Raw genomic sequence first — 15,995 nt, 5'->3', positions numbered from 1 at the left:
GTCTAGCAGGTAACACTTTTAGCAATTACTATCTATATTTAATATGGTGAAGTTAGAAATTACTGCATGTTTTTGAAACAACAGTATAAAAACACACATAATTTAAAACATATCTGTGTCAGCAATTCAAGCAGGATTTTTATTCCAAATCTTATTTTAAATTAATTAGAAGTATACTTTAATTTTGTGCTTCTGCCTAATCTCTTATCCAGGAAAATGTTAAGGGTGAAGAGCATGGGCTCCAGACAAAATCAGCTGGTGTGAGTTCAAATTCAAGCTCTGACACTAGCTAGCGATCAAACACTAAGAATGTTACTTTGTCGGGACCTTGCCTTCCTCAGCTGTAAAGATAATACTAATACCTACTCAAAGGTAGTATCATGAGGCTCTGTCATCATAATGTGTGGACAGCCTCAGAACAATGCCTGAAACATAATATATAAGTGTTTGCTATTGTTATTAACTGCTAGTAGTAAGCACTCGGGGAAAAGAGAAAATGAGAGAGTAAGAGAGAGATGGGAAGGAAGCAAAGAAGGAAAGAGAAAACAGCATCACTCTGGGTCATGATATTAGTAAAAGCCAGAGCAACACTCACACATGCTGGTGCCGGGATCGATATACTTTGTTGGAATCACTCTCAATTTTCCATATTATTTTGCTTTGAAAGAATATGTACAGGCTTCCATAAGGTGTCTGTGAACGTCCAAGGATGGCAAATTAAAAGGGTCTGCTGGATTCTGTTTTTAACGGAGCGTGTTTATGAAATCAAAGCAATGGTGCATGACACGACACATACTAATAATGCTGTCATATGTATCAATCAATGGATCATAGCTTTGATCAGCCATCAGATAATATTCCTAATTTAAGGGGAGTTTGTGTGTGTGTGTGTTGCTTCATCTACATTCACTCTTAGACCCTCTTAGAAAACAAAGGTTGGATCTGAGAGGCATCCAGCAGGGGTGAGGGGTAAGCCACCAGCCAGAGAGAACAAAATTTGGGGCATATACATGCATTGAACCTGGCTACCTTATGCACCACGTATGTTCTCCTATTCAATGAAGCTAGCTGGATACAAGCAATAAGACAGTGATCTGACTTGCTATAATTTATATCTTCTGCCATTTGACTACATCAGTAAACATAATTTAACAATAGCTAATCTCAAAATATGAAGCTAAATATGTAATAATACCCTGTACTTATTATTCATCTTCCCAGAAGAATTTAGATCACATGGTGTACATGTAGTAAAATAAAATATTATTAAAATGACGTAAGCCATCGCTTAATAAGAGAGTACTCTGTGTTCATACAGCTCTTACTGAATGGCAACAGAGAGGCAGATATCCAGAGAAACTGAATGGGAAAACCCTGAACACAAACGTGATTTGCTGTTCTGCTCATTTTACATAGAAATTATGTCCAGGAGTAGAAGTTTAAATTCTAAAGACTCCAGATAAAAATGTGGGTAGGCGTTCCTTTAGTCTTAATACCTATAAATAAACTGCTGGGGACTGGAATATTTGTTATGGTTCTCTACCAACAGTTTAAAGCAGAAAATACTTATAAAGAAAATTAATAAAGAAATATATAAAGAAAAGGGAGGAAAGAAAAATTAGTGAATAGGGATTGCCCCTCTTTCTTTGATTTCTTTATTTGACTGTTTTCCTTCTACTGCCATATATAAATATACGTGTGTGTATATATATATATATATATATATATATATATATATATATATATATATATACACACACACACACACACATATATATACGTTTATATATATACACATATATACGTATATATTTCAATTGTCTACCTCCTATGTGGATAAATGACCTCAACAAATATTACAGCTTATATATCTCTATGTAACTGTCTCTTGGATAATTAAATTATATGAATATTATACATCTAATACATGGCTTTTTCTTATTATCCTTCACCCAAGTATAGGGAACACACAGGCGATTATGCTGAATCTTTCTTGAAAGTTCTGAGGCATTCAGATGTGTAAGAAAGAAGAAAAACTGTGATACCTACCAATGTTTCTTATAACACCAGAATGTTTATAATCAACCTATTTAATTTTCATCATGGAAAAACAAATAAGCAAACAAAACCCCTCAGCCTTACCTCTTCTAAGTTATTTTTATTTTTCTTCTTCTCTGTCAGTATACAATCATCAAGGACTTAATATTTTGGAGTGTATAGAAATGGTTCAAAATTCCTCTGCCCAAGAATAGATTTAAGGCTGTAAGTGTGCCTTTAATCTAGGCTTATCTACGTTTCTTTTTTTTTTTTTCCCCCTCATTAAACTATTTTTTTAATGGGTCTCTAATTCTGTGACAGATTTTTGGTCAAGTGTTTTCCATTAAAAAGTACTGATTTTAAAAACTAATAACTTAAAACTGCCACACACAAAACAAATGGTCCACAAAACATTCTCTTTTCCTTCCGAAGGATTTACAGTGCATTGTTATCATTAACCAGTCTTTTACTATTAAACTTAAATGGCCAATTGAGATAAACAGTTCTGAGACGGTTCTTTCACTACTGATCAAGACTGGGGTGGCAGATACTGGGGATAATATTCATTTATAGGTTTATCTAAGTTTCTGATGATACAAATAGGCCCACAGAGAAAACAGGCAAAGGCAATATTCCATTCTGACTGCAGAAATTAGAAAACTTTACTAAGCATCTTTTATCTAGTCTCCGCAAACCTCTGTATCTGAGAGAATTTAAAGAATAAAAACATAGTCACTTGGCCAAGAAGTCAAATTACTGTTTCATTAATACTAAATAATAATCAACATAAAATCTGTTGCCTGACTAAGCTCCTCGTCTGGGTATGAGATTCATTATGGGCTAAATATTCTGTAAACTTCACATACAAATAATAGATATCAATGTAGATACCATTTAGGTCTTAATTATATTTTTCAGCAGGTTGTTTTCCTATAATTTTTATCCTTGGAAAAATAAGAGAGTACAAAAAATGACTTTAAAAAAGATTGGCTTGGAAGTCAAGAAGAAAGAGTTTGGATAGATAGAAGGGATGAGAGTAATTCTCAATACCAGTGATTCCTGGACATGCAGCCTTCTGGGAAAATATATGGCATAGTTGACAAGAAGCATTAATGAAACCCCCATGCCACAGGATAGAGGGCCTAGACAGCTGACTTGCAGTGCTGTTAGAGTATATTGGTTGCTTACTGCTCCAAAGTACCTCTGTGTTGTTATTATCAACTCTCTAAAGAATGAATAACAGCTCTTTATTTAATGCTGTCCCACTGGGGTAATGACGAGTTTAGCTCCAACCTGTGGATCATGCCGGATAATGGTTTTCTTGGATATCAAGCTCTACATTTTGCATAATTGGGTAACAAGCTACTTCTCAAGGCATTAAATCAACTCATTCTCTGTTTTCTTTGGAGCCTGAGTCACCATTTACCCTATTGACTCATCCTTCACCAAGGGTTCTGCTTTAAGAAATGGCTAGTGGCCAAAAGAACATATTTCCTGGAAAAGGATGGTATAGCTGTGGTTTGCAAAGGATCAGTGCAGATCACATGACTCTGGGTTTAATCATTCTTCACTTCAGAGCAAAATGCTGTGGATTTTTTTCCCCCCAAAGCAGATTTTTAAAGGATTGGATCGAATTTTGGATTTTAACCTTTGGGCTCCGGGTAAACAAGAGCGCTGTTTTGCAAAGTTACCCAGATCATGCCATGAATCAACAAGGCTTCCTCAAGAAGCCACTGCTTAGAGGTTTATCAGTCAATTATGTCACCCCTGGGCACATCTGACATAAGCAAATAGACGGACCGTACAAACCATGGAACTCGGGAAAAGAAAATCAGCTAATGAGGATAAAGTTCCCTGTTTGTGATAGGGCATTTTAGCTCCTGATTTGAGGACAGGTTGTTGGGAAATTATATTGAATGCAGCTGGGACCAGGAAAGCAATTTTTCCATTCAAATGAGGTGGAATTAACACAGTGTTATGCAACCTTGTCTGCCCATTGTCAGCACCTGGAAAATCTTACATTCTACTAATGCCTGAGGCCCACCCTCAGAGATGCTGATACAAGTGGTCCAGAGTGTGATGTGGGCATCGGATTTTTAAAATATGCCCAGGTGATTCTATGATGCAGCCAAAAAAGAGAACTCAACTAAAGTCAGGTGGGTGTAGGTATAACATGGAAAGTATAGACAAGATAAGGTTGTAGAACTCATGGATTTAAAAAAATTTTGTAATAACAAAAGCAGAATAACAGGGAAACAAGCTTCATGACCTCTGACAGCAAGTGGACCAATCAATTATTATAGTCATACAATGCCTTGTTATTCAGTGGTGAAAAAAATGGACTCCAATGACACAAGTTGATGTCAGTGAATCTTACAAACATAACATTGATTGGAAAAAAAATAAACTGCAGGAGAAAATATTTAATACAGCATCATTTATATACAATTCAAAAATGCAAAACCCCTATTTTAGGGACACACATTTATTTTCAAGTTACAAAGAAAAGCAAGAGACTGATGCATACAAAACTCAGGGTAGCGGTCCCCTTTCAGAGAAGGGTATTCGGGAGCTTCAAAGCTCTTGGTAAGATTCTATTTCTTCCGCTGAGAGGTAGCTATAATTTTTTAAAAGGAAATTCATCTATAAATCATGCTATAATTCCTTTATGATCACTTTGATTTATTTCCCTTTAAAAGCCTTGTGACTCTTGTGAGTTAAAGTATGAGTTAACTCAGAATGAAGGTGTGTTAATACAATTTGAAGCTGTGGCTGTAAAAAAGAGGAACAGAGCTTCCCTGGTGGTGCAGTGGTTAAGAATCCGCCGGCCAATGCAGGGGACACGGGTTCGAGCCCTGGCCTGGGAACATCCCACACGTCACGGAGCAACTAAGCCCATGCGCCACAACTCCTGAGCCTGTGCTCTAGAGCCCGCGAGCCACAACTACTGAGCCCACGTGCAACAACTACTGAAGCCCATGCGCCTAGAGCCCGTGCTCCACAACAAGAGAAGCCACCGCAATGAGAAGCCCGTGCACCGCAACAAAGAGTAGCCCCCGCTCGCCACAACTAGAGAAAGCCCACGCACAGCAACGAAGACCCAACGCAGCCAAACATAAATTAATTAATTAATTAATTATTTTAAAAAGGAAGAAAATCAAGACATTATATAAGGAGAGGGAATAAGAATTAAAAATCAGCTCTCAGGAATTCTTACTTTCCTCTTAAGTTTTTGGGAGGGAGACAGAGATAGACCAGAAAGGGTGGGAAGGAGGGAGGGGGAGGGGAGGGGAGGAGAGATTGATTTTTCTCTCATTCAGGTTGAAAATGAAAAAATATACTTCAACCCTTGAGTGACTGAATAGAGTCACTGGGCTTTGTAGGTAAGAGAAACCCTGAGTGTAGGCTCACCCTCTCTATGCCTTAGGTTTTCTTGTATGTAGAATAGCAATTATAATGGTAGAAGATGCAAAGCCCTCAGAATGACTGACACAGATAAATGCTCAATAAATATCAGCTTTAGTTTTGTTTTTGTCACTCAGATGTCGTTGGCTTTTTAGCTTCCTACTTTTGCATCCTTGGTTTCTCCCAGGCCTACCTGGATGCAAAACTGAGAACGTCTTAGTTTTGCTGGCATCACTTTATTTTTTTTTTAATTAATTTATTTATTTTTGGCTGTGTTGGGTCCTCGTTTCTGTGCGAGGGCTTTCTCTAGCTGCGGCAAGCGGGGGCCACTCTTCATCGCGGTGCGCGGGCCTCTCACTGTCGCGGCCTCTCTTGTTGCGGAGCACAGGCTCCAGACGCGCAGGCTCAGTAGTTGTGACTCGTGGGCTCTAGACCACAGGCTCAGTAATTGTGGCTCACGGGCCCAGTCGCTCCGCGGCATGTGGGATCCTCCCGGACCAGGGCTCGAACCCGTGTCCCCCGCATTGGCAGGCGGATTCCCAACCACTGCGCCGCCAGGGAAGCCCGGCATCACTTTATTGAATGTATTTTATGAGCGATGCAGGATTTTCCATTGCATCCCTCAGAGCAACAGCTTCTAACAATGTTAGTGGCCTCTGTGGCCCCGTGGTGCCTCTTCAGTCCTTCTGCTCTGGGGGGCATCACCCAAATGACTCTGACCTCAATCTTTTCTAGTACACAGGATAGGTTCTCTGTTACACAGGATAACAACTCTCTTCCAATGTCTACTCCAAAATGCGCAGAGAAAATTAAATCAGTGCTTTCTACCAAGTGGCTATCCAGTGACCATCAGCATCACCCAGGAGCTTTCTAGAAATTAAGATTCCTGGGTCTACCACAGCTGCACTGAATCAGAATATGCTTAACAGATGCCCAGGTGTTTCCTATGCACTGTCAGGTTTGAGAAGCAGGGCTCTGCACCCCAGAATAGGGTGGCCACACAGACAGAGGAAGGACCGTTGCTCTCCTTTGAATATTTCTCAGCTGTTGGTTTTGTTTATTTTTTTACTTTAGCATGCAATTGCAGTCTTACAGCTCTAGACAACTTATCAACACACATTTTCTAAACAAATATGATATTCTTCCCAGGAGGAATTCTGAAAAATAGTTTTCTGTCTGATATTGATCATTATTATTCAATAAGCCGGCTGTAGGCCCTTAAGTACTGAATAAAGGAAGAATTACTAGCCATTCATTTTTCTTCTTTCTCGGTCTTACTCACTGACCCAGAGTTATGATCCTAGCAAAACAAGGGGGACATTTTTTAGGTTTAGAAGCAGACCAGAGGAGTGAGTTTATTTCGTTCTGCTGATTAAAGTGACGAAGCACCTTGATGATCCTAACTCAAGTTTCAGCTGTGCAAAGTATAAATATATTATTGGCGGAGGAAGAATGTGAAAATTGTATTTCTCATATCCCTAGGGTAGAGAATCCTATTCAGGATAACTGTAAATCAACTCATGTTTCAAGAAGAAATAATGACTCTGAAGATTCTAAGTCAATGTACATATCATATCCTATCTGATGGCGTTTTCTCTCTGATTAATCTTACCCTTTTGCTGTTGTATCTCCCATGGTTTTAGCAATCATAAAGATTACGTGTGTCTAACCAAGATCCAGTAAGGTGTTTATCATTGTGCTACCTCAGATATCAGGTGAAAAAGAAATTTTAAAGTTGATTGAAGATAATCATCGAACTAGTTCACTTCTGTAAAAAGGATATCTACATTTCTCTACGTTACCTAAGTTAATGAGATATATTTTGCCTTTCGTTGATTCTGAAAATTATAGGATAGTAAATATTTCTTAGATGGACCCGAGTTATTTAAGTACGTTCTTGTTCTTTTGTGGCCTATTTTAGTTTTGTGCTGATTAACTCCTACTGCATCAAGCTTGAGTTTGTTTCTATATATTGAATTTTGAAGCCCGGTTCTTCTTATGTAACATCCTCTTTCAGAAGAGATCATCCAATATGCTGTTCCATCACCTTTCACATTAAGGGCAATAGTACCCTGAGGCCCCAGAATATTATCTTACTTTTGCAAAATGACTTGGTTCTTTCCTCCTAGTCATACAAGATAAGGGCGTGCTTAGTTGTTTTTTATGTATTTATTCCAAAACACGGAAGCTGATTGAATGTCTACCGTGTACACGGCCCTATATGTTGACTACAAAGGTACATTATTTCACCTTTCCCATCCAGTTCAATGTATCTCTGGTTGACACTTCTCATTGAGGAGGACAGAGGACATGTGTGGCTTGAAGATTTTCACCTTGCATTAGAGCTATTTAAATCTCTGGATGTTCTTCTTTTTTTTTTTTTTTTTCCACCAAGCAACACGGTGATGGGCTGGTGGGAGGGGAGGGGAGTGAGAAAGGGGCTGGGTATGTTGGCAGCTTGCAAAGCCCTTGGTATCCCGGGACTTAACATCTCCTAAATAAAGTGGGCTTTCAGCTCAAGCCTTATTTAAAAAGAAAAGTCTTTTGCAGATGAAACAGATGCCAAATGGAAACTACTCTGGTGACTTTCTCCAAACAGCCCTGCAGCTGTTACCTCTTCCATAACTTTTTCCAATGAAATTTTTAGGCTTCACCTGTTGGATGACATGATGGGATTTTTTTCTTCCCTCCCCGCCCCTACCCTCACCCCCTCCCCAACTTCCCCTTAAAAGGAGAGCAGCCTGAACTCTTAGAAAGCACTGCTCCCGGTGACATCCACCATGTATCTGTTGTAGATGGAGAGGAAGCTGGCAGACTGAAGTTAATTCCAGCTGGTGGTCCAGTGGGCCCACTTCTCAGGGGGATGAGGCAAGCGGCGGAAAGGCAGAACCGCCCCCCTCCGCGCCGCTGGTTGTTTCCCTGTATTGCTCCTTAAAAACTGTTTTTCAGAACTTAGCTAAAGCTTGCCCAGTTAGGTACAGATATGACACCTCAGGTTGAGACCAGTGAAACAAATTTTTGAATCAGATCCCAACTATAAAGGGCAGATTCCCTTCATCTGAAATTGACTCTAGGAGAGAAAGAAGGGTAGGGGAAGATTTTTCAGCCAAAGAAAAGAATACTTTCTCACTGCCTTAGACAGATGGCTTCACCAGCCACTGGCGTCCGTCACTGGGTATGCTTTCTTTTTTCTAAGATAATTAGTTCTATTGTACACACAGAATTTGATATTCCAGAATGATTTAATAGATCTCCCAGCATCTGCTATCAAAGAAACATAAGACGGCATTAAAAGATAAAGAATTGATAGGTGACGCATTGAAAACTTGCGATAAAGTTAATTAAAACTCAATCAATTAGTGGGTACAAGTTACATAACAGTGTACATACTCTGCAAGCAGCCTACAATTTTCTAACGTTTTTCATGATAAGTTCTGTTTGGGTTTCTCAGGTTAACTCACTCTTTGGGCTTGGAATGGATTTCTTTTTTAACTTTGTGATACTTCCCAATTCTGCCAGCCCTGCCCTCTTCCCCGAGGCGGATGATTTCACCTGCTGCTTTACAGACAAAGCAGAAGCCCTAAAATGGAAAACCTCTCCTCTTGCCTCCATCTGCTATATAAATCCACATACATGTGAATCTTCCCTGGGCCATCTCCATCTCCTTCTTCCCTTCTGACAAGTGCAAGAGCTGAATTCACTTATCTGTGGTTCCCTCCTCACCTCTCACCCTTGTAGGACACTTACTTGACCAATTTTCTCTTCTCTCAGTTGTATGATCAACCTTTCTCTGTCCACTGATTCATTTTCATTTGCTCTTATGCATTGTCATTTTTCTAGTATTAAAACAAAAACCTTCAACCTAGCACCACCTTGCGGCTACCCACCCTGTCTCCTTTTGGCATTTGGAATTAGGCATCTTAACCAATGTGTATCTCTATACATACAGACATACAGTCTTCGTTTTGTTTTGTTTTTTTAACAAGAGACATTTATATGAAATATCTTGGCCCACTCTCTATTTCCTCCTGAGAGCTCAAGAGAGAAAGGATGAATTTAAAAGAAGGAACCTAGCATGCTTGGCTTATCACTAAATAGAAAAGAACCATAAACCACCTCCACAGAGAAAGACATAGCAGGGAGACATGCTTTCAAGGCCCAGAATATTCAAAAGGTGAGGACAGCCAGTGTTTTATAACACACACGCCAGAAATACTGGTTCCCAAAAGGCTCTAGGGATGAGAGCTGCTGGCCAGCTGCCTGACTTCAGGAATCCATGAGGGTAGTTTTTCTCTGGCCGAACGGACTGTGGCAATGAGAGAAAGGCTTTGCTTCAATTTGCTTCAAGTATGTTTCATGGCCTTGAAGATACACAGAAAATATAAGACCCTGGATATTGTGGCACAGATCTAAAAGCGCCTGCTCCAGGGAGGAAACAAGCTCTGTGTCCCTAGAGAAACAAACACAGCACAGCATCAAGGCGTCAGGAAGGCGGCTTAGAGGGCAAGTGGAAAAAGGCCACCTCAGTTAAAACCGGGTCGCCTGGGGCGGCCAGAACTGCCAACCAGCTTCGTAGACTTGGGTGAATGTCTTAACCAACCTACACTGCAGTTTCCATATTCATAAAATAGGGTTGATACAATGGTACCCCTGTGATGATTTCAAGTGGACTGAAGGATGCCCAGATCACTGGTAAAACATGATTTCCGGGTGTGTTGGTGCGAGTATCTCCAGAAGAGATTAGCATTTGAATTGATGAACTGAGCAAAGCAGGTGGTCCTGCCCCATGTAGGTGATGATCTCTTGAGGGGTCGTAGGGAACACAAAGGCAGGGGAAGGGTGAATTCTCACCCCCTCTTCTGGAGGGAGATCATCCATCTCTCCTGCCCTCAGACATCAGAGGTCGTGGTTCTTGGGCCTTTGGACTCCAGGATCAGGACTTACACCAGCACCCCACCCCGACCCCCTACCCCATCCCCCAGTTCACAGGCCATCAGACTGAATTACACTATTGGCTTTCCTGGTTCTCTAGCTTGTAGACAACATCTCTTGGTTCTTCTCACCTTCATCATTTCATGAGGCAATTCCCATAATAAATCTCCTCTTATCTATCTATATTTACATGTATCCTCTTGGTTCTGCTTCTCTGGAGAACCTCAATGAGTACACCCACCTTCCTTATAGGGTCATTAGTGAACACATATAGAAACTTAGTGCCTGCCACCTATTATATTTGAGCTATGTTATTTTATATAACTGCTCCTCTAAGCAAGAAAACAGTGTGCCTAGGCTAATTTTTATCAGCCCTTTTCCCACACACGTGTACTAATTAACAGAAGAATAGATGTCTCCCAGTGGGATTTAATTCCAGCTCATGAAAACGAGACAACTGTCATCGTCTGTGTCTTGGGTCACCCTGAAGAACCGGAAACTTAGATTTTTTTCTATGTCCCTCAAATGCGAGTCTTTTCTATGGTGTTGGACCACAGGCGTCTGATAAAATAATATCATTTGGTTTATCAGGGCGCCGACTGCTCTAGGACTGCAAGTTAGCTTGTTTACTATATTTTGTGAGTTTTCATTTGGTGCTGTGAACTCATCTATGGACTCAGAGAATGTTGAATTAAACTAAGTAAGCATCTGGAGCCCTGAAAGAACTCTACTCATTTGAGATGAAGAAATCCCCTGCTGCAGCATCTAAGGGAACCCCTACTTTATCTTCCTAGTAAAATAAAACTTTCTGGCCAAGACTGGCCGTAAGATGATTTTTAGTTTTACATTAGTGTATTTGGACACTGACCTATGAGTTATGGACTTTATATAATATTTGGGCTTTTACGTCTCCTTATGAATTTTGAAATGAATGGAAATTCGTATTGAATTTTTGGAAATCTCCATGTGGATGTATTATATTGTATCACTCTTATTCCACCATTTAAGTTTATTCCCCATAATCTCCCTTGAGCGCTAGACAATATGCCTGGGCAGAATTTGGAATGTGAGACAAATTATAAACCACTCCTAGAAATCAATAAGGAAAAGACAGAAAAACCCAAAGCAAAACGGGTAAGAGCTTGGAATAGTCACAGCATAAAAGAGGATGTTAAATTACATATATGAATATACCGTTAACTTTCTTATTCACGAGGGAAAGATACATTAAATCCCAACTGAGATTCCACTAATGGCCCACCAGAACATGCACATTTTTTTGGAAAAGACTCTCAATACCCACTCTCGGCCAGGAGGTAGAGCAACCGGTGAAAGGCAAATACAGAGCTTCCCTGGTGGCGCAGTGGTTAAGAATCCTCCTGCCAATGCAGGGGACACGGGTTCGAGCCCTGGTCCGGGAAGATCCCACATGCCGCGGACCAACGAAGCCCATGCACCACAACTACTGAGCCTGTGCTCTAGAGCCTGCGAGCCACAACTACGGAGCCCGCAAGCCACAACTACTGAGCCCGCAAGCCACAACTACTGAAGCCCGCGCACCTGGAGCCCGTGCTCCGCAACAAGAGAAGTCACCACAATGAGAAGCCTGCACACCGCAATGAAGAGTAGCCCCCACTCACCACAGCTAGAGAAAGCCCGCGCACAGCAACGAAGACCCAACGCAGCCAAAAATAAATAAATTTATTTTTAAAAAAAAAAAGAAAGAAGGAAAGGCAAATACAGACGGCTCTCTGTATCCACATCTGCAGGTTCAACTAACCACAAATCGTGGATCAGATCCGTGCCGGGTGCAGCACCACGGATACGGAGTGCCGGCTGTGCTATGTTATTTTGTATAAGGGTCTTGAGCATATGTGGATTTTGGTATGGGGGTCCAAAATGGTCCATCACAGGGGTACCATTGTATCCGCGGGGGTCCTGGCACCAATACCCCGTGGAGACAGAGGGGCAGCTCTAATGCTTTTGGGCAAATGAATTAGTAAAACCACTTTGGAAAACTCTTTCACCCCTAGGTATATAACAACACAGAGATGAACATATGTTCACCAAAGGACATGGACAAGAATTTTCTTAGCAATACTATTTGTAATAGTGACAAACTAGAAACAAATTATTTTAAGTTGTGACCAAGGTTGGATCTTCAGAGGATCCACCAAAATGGTTTTAACTAGAGAAAGAAAGAAATATGTTTATTTGGTGGGGGACACAATTCAGTCCATAGCACCTGGTTATGGAGGTTTGGGGGAAACTGAGAGACACATACCAACTTATGGTCCCAGTTCTTCATCACATCAAGGACACGTACCCCTCGTCATTTCTTATGATCCCACAGGAAAAGACTCCACCCTGAAGATAGAAGTGATATGCTCCCAAATTCTATCACATTTAGGAAAAATAAAACTTGCTTGTTTGCCCACTCAATTGCAGTTAATCATAATTTCTAACTGTGGTCAGTATGTTTGTGTCTAGCAATTCCCTTCTACCTCTTTTATTTTTCTTAACTGCTTACTTTTAATTTTCTGTGGGTTTAGTGCAAGGACTTTGCTACCTTTCTTTTGTCTATTCTAGATATCTTTTTTTTTTTTCCTCTTTCTCAGCAACTTTGGTAAAGTGACATTTAGGTCAGTAAGCTCTTTTACTATACTTTTAAATACTAATATTCTTGTTACCACATTCTTGTGAGTTGTGTAAGGCTTTGAAGTTACCTGAAGATGTACCTTTGATTAGTGCCATGTCAGAATTCGGAATGAATGCAATGAGAGTTTTTAAATTGAGTTCAAAAGAGATTGACTGCTTTCCCATCTATGGTTTGAGAAAGATTTTATCTACTGACCAAATTCTCCAAATGGTCATAGTGAAGAAGGTCAATGAGAGATTCAAGAAGACTCTGTAATTTGTCAATAATTATACAAGGAAATCTACCAAAATCCCACGTCTGAGAGAAAAGCGTGGCTCATAAAGCTCTAGGGCTAAGCCCTAGTGACATAATAGTGAAAAGCAAACTCGCAGCACACACACTCACACGCAGAATCTGCTTTCAAAAAGCATGGCAGCAAATGAGCAGAGTAGTAAATGGACAATTACATACATATAATTAGCATAGTATGAGCTATTATAGAAACAAATTTTATTCTTCAATATAGCACCTTCATGCAAGACCCTACAGGAGAACAGAAGCTTCTACAGGTGGGAGATAAGACAAAGTCAGAAAGTAATAAATAATTCAGGACAGTACAAGATTATATATGAAATGAGTGGTCATACCCTTTCAATGCAATAGGAATGAATAGAAAGGAGAGCCTGCCTATTGGAAAAATTTTAAAGAGGAGGTAGGATTTAAGAAACTTGGGATTAACTCCGTGGTAACAGATGAGGACCAGAAGGTCAGTGACTATGTCTAGATTTATGAGGTCTCCATTCCTGGCCATCGGGATAGAATGAGTTGTTTTTATCCATAATGATTTTGATCATGCTTTAGAAACTATCAATACCACTGCTGGCTTGACTAACCTAATGTGAGGTGTGTTGTAGGTATCCCTTAATGGATACAATATATGCCGTGACAGAACCCTCTTATAAATTATCCAAGCTACCGAGATGGCATGCCATGTGCACATAATAGCCTTAATTTGTTTAGGAAAATACTATTGGATTAAAAATCAGATGTTTTTAATTTAATAGAGCTCCACAGAGTCATAAATGACTCACCCAATTGCCTCTTCATGGTTCAATGTTCATTTAACACCAATATAAAAAATAGTAAAAATATCATACATGGAATTTAACCCAAGTGCCTGATAGATGAGCACTAGAACCAGTTTTAAAGATAATATGGGAGGGGCTTCCCTGGTGGCGCAGTGGTTGAGAATCTGCCTGCCAATGCAGGGCACACGGGTTCGAGCCCCGGTCTGGGAAGATCCCACATGCCGTGGAGCAACTGGGCCCGTGAGCCACAACTACTGAAGCTGCGCGTCTGGAGCCTGTGCTCCGCAACAAGAGAGGCCGCGATAGTGAGAGGCCTGCGCACCACGATGAAGGGTGGCCCCCGCTCGCCGCAATTGGAGAAAGCCCTCGCACAGAAACAAAGACCCGACACAGCCAAAAATAAATAAATAAATAAATAAATTTATATATTAAAAAAAAAAGATAATATGGGAGGCATCAACTGAAAGATTATATAAACACTTTGGAGAAAATCAGAACAGAACAAGAAAAAGGAATTACGGTTTAAATGCAAGCAATTAAATAGCACAGTACCCAATTGGGTATATGGGCTTAAATATGCTGTAGGTCCCTCTCCATCTGGATTTTAATAAGCTTTTGAGTTATTGCCAATAAAATACCAAGGAGGCCTCTTCCGGCATTCAAGGACATCTGCCCGCATGGTTCAAACAGGCAGCTGATAGGCTGTAATTGCTGATGAGGACATGATTAAGAAGGTCAACATCTCAGAGTAAGGCAAGGGTTCACTAGCTACATCACTGACACTCTAGCCTCAACTAGAATTATTTGCTCAAGTATCATTTTAAATAATTTTAAAGAACTACGAATTCTCTCTCACATTTTTAAGTAGACATGTTGATATGTGTTAAGTTTTCATCTAAAGTTTAAGTAGTGCTATAGACTGTATTTTTAGTGTATTGTAAATATTGATATTTTAACACCCTAACCCCATTCTTTCAATTTTATCTACAGAATCTAAACTCCAAAGGTATTTGGTAAGCATCATTGTCTACTCAATACATGAACCAGCTTTTCAATGCCCAGAAATATGATAGGACTTTTTCTCCTTTGAGTCATACTTTCATTCTTCTTCCACAAGGGAATTTTATCTAAACTTCTAATTTTTTTTTCATTTTAGCCATTCTGGAAGGTATGCGTAGTGGAATCCCATGGTGATTTTAATTTGTATTTCCATAATAAATAGGTTTCATTATTTTTAAAACTTATTTGGTGAATTATCAATATTTTAATTATTAAAATTATTTTGACATATTTTATATGTCACAGATGTGGCATTTGATGACACTTTTTATATTGACTCTATTTTTGACATCCTACTCCAAGACCTTTAGCATTTAAGCTTTTTATGTATGTATGAATGGTTAACACCAACAAAAATTTATAAGTTAGCCTTTCAAGCCATCTCCAACCTCTAATCCATCTCTCATTTCTGATGACTCCAGGGTGAATATCAGACATGGAATGAACATACTGGTTTCAAACATTATTTGCTAACAGAAGAAAATCTAAATCATATTTTGGGGGTCGTGATAAAGATGTGAAAATTTAGAAGGTCCAACACCAAATAGCACGTTTTGTCATAATGTCCTTTGAAATCTATGCAAAATAGACATTTTATCTGAATATAGAGCATTAAATCTAATTTATATGCTCTTTAGAATTAAACAATGATTCAGATCCAGCAGGCGTTCGATCTGATTCTGGCTTTGTCACTAATGAACTGGCTTGGAGTTCAGGTTTGTTCATTTGTAGAATGAAACCCTGAAGGTGCTGACATTTCTGATAAGCGGGTGTCATTTCTGATAAGCAGGTTCTGCTCACATATCATGAAGCCTGAGGTCACAGGTACTAAGTTT

At 39.8% G+C, this 15,995-nt stretch overlaps 2 long non-coding RNA genes across 2 annotated transcripts in view; both read left to right on the top strand.

Moving 5' to 3' along the window:
- The window catches only part of LOC309617797, a 502,721-nt gene that overhangs the window by 181,543 nt on the left and 305,183 nt on the right, over positions 1 to 15,995 (top strand). The window lies entirely within an intron of this gene.
- On the top strand, positions 6,015 to 14,520 carry LOC309617795. The gene is made up of 2 exons (XR_014238145.1): positions 6,015 to 12,248; positions 12,288 to 14,520. It is a non-coding gene; the product is annotated as an uncharacterized lncRNA (long non-coding RNA).

The sequence above is a fragment of the Balaenoptera borealis genome (genome assembly GCF_965194805.1).
Source record: "Balaenoptera borealis genome assembly, chromosome: 20".
In the NCBI taxonomy this organism is placed as follows: Eukaryota; Metazoa; Chordata; class Mammalia; order Artiodactyla; family Balaenopteridae; genus Balaenoptera; species Balaenoptera borealis.
The sequence above is the reverse complement of the archived record's forward strand: the minus strand, read 5'-3'. Positions and strand labels throughout refer to the sequence as shown.